The sequence below is a fragment of the Octodon degus genome, unplaced genomic scaffold (genome assembly GCF_000260255.1).
Source record: "Octodon degus isolate 3935 unplaced genomic scaffold, OctDeg1.0 scaffold00062, whole genome shotgun sequence".
NCBI lineage: Eukaryota > Metazoa > Chordata > Mammalia > Rodentia > Octodontidae > Octodon > Octodon degus.
This window is the reverse complement of record NW_004524638.1, coordinates 10,817,317-10,819,031: the sequence shown is the minus strand read 5'-3', so window position 1 is coordinate 10,819,031 and position 1,715 is coordinate 10,817,317. Positions and strand designations below refer to the sequence as shown.

At 48.5% G+C, this 1,715-nt stretch overlaps 1 pseudogene; it reads right to left on the bottom strand.

The window, feature by feature from the left end:
• Positions 1–488: 488 nt before the first annotated feature.
• LOC101575590 overlaps positions 489–1,715 on the bottom strand; it is a 5,316-nt pseudogene continuing 4,089 nt past the window's right edge.

Genomic DNA, 1,715 nt, shown 5'->3' with positions numbered 1-1,715 from the left:
CACATGCTGTATCTTGGTTCTTCTTCACCCATTTTTCCCTCTGTTGTCTTCGAGCCCTCTTCCCTGTCTATGTGTATAGATGCTTTATTTCTATTTTTCCTTCATTGCCCAATTTTTTTTTCCTTTCCTTGATTGTCCTCTTACTCCCTGGTTCCCTCCCACTTGAGAATTTTCCACTTATTTCACAACATCTGTTGTAAGTATTTTCTTTTTTTCTATTAAAATTTTTTTTGTTTAAATGTGCCAAATAAAACTCCACGTTTTTAGGCCATAAGATTAACATACATTCAACAAAAAAATATATTATTTTACTTCCATGAATTTACAGAATAATAATCCAGATCCATTTTGATTAGATGGTTCAAATATACTTTTTTTTTTTCTTTTCTTTCTTTCTTTCTTTCTTTCTTTTTTTTTTTTTTTTTTTTTTTTTTTGCAGAACTGGTGATTGGACTCAGGCCCTTACGCTTGCCAGTGAAGTGCTTATTCTACTGAGCCATCTCCCTGGCCAATCTTGAACTGGACCGGGATCTCGACCCTTTTACGGAACCAGACCTAGATCTTCTGCGTGAGGCCAATCTTGATCGACGAAGAGACGCAGACCCTGGTCTTGGAGGAGATGCCGTCCTGACCTCCGCCCTGCGCTCCTGCTGCAGGAGCGAGAAGGTCGCCTTCCTCTGGATCGAGAATGTGATCTAGAGCGCGACCTGCTTCTTCCCCTGCGATGACGATGGCAGTCACAAGCGTAACGTCCCTCTTCGCCTCCCTCGTAGCGTCTTCACTGGGATCAAAGGGGCGACGGGCACGCGGTCTATCCAGCGAGATCTCCGAGGCGTGCCCGTCGATAATTCAGCCCTCTCTCAGGACCACGAACCACTGTCCATCCGGCCTCGTGCTGCGTCCTCAGCATCTCTTCCATGAAGGCGCATCCTAGAGAACGTCTTGCGATCCGTGCGGCTCTTCGGGGGCCGCAATAACCGAAAGCCCTTTCTTAGTCTCCGGTGCCGGCGCCCCTTCCCGGGTGACCAACGTACACCTTCGTTCTCCTCCCTACCGCCCCAGCGCCATGTGCTGGCCAGCCCGCGCGCTCTGCTCGCCGGCCGGGAGGGCTCCAGGGCTCCCGAGGCTCAGCGGCGGCGGCCTCCCGCGGCCACCCCGCCCAGCGGCACTACCTGTTGCGCAGGTTTTCTTTATTTACACTTTCAGGTTCTGACACCAGAGAAACAATGTGATGGTTACACATTCATCTGACTTATCTCACTTAAGAGTACGGTTTCGCGGTGTAGCAATTTACCCAGCAATATCTCAAGATGTTCTTTTTCAGGGCTAAGTAGTAGCCCATTGTATGCAAAGCCACAGCTTTATCCATTCATCACTGCATGTGTGATTTCCATGTGGAGCGTTCTCCTAAAAGGAAAAAATCCAAATTGCCCATTTTTCCAATGGAGAAATCCAAACTGTATTGTTGGCATTTGGACTGTTTGCGAGATTAAGCTGCTAGCACAAGCGGCAGCATCATAAACACGCGTGTGCCCACGTCACTCTGATGTACGTCACTCTGATGTACTGCCTATCATCCTTTCAGGAAGACACCGAGAGGAGGAGCAGCAGCGCCAAACAGAAATTCTAGTTTCAGCTTTTTGAGGCGTCTCCACAGATTTCCACAGTGGTCGCACCAGTCTGCACTCCCACCAACAGTGGAGACGCGTTCTCTT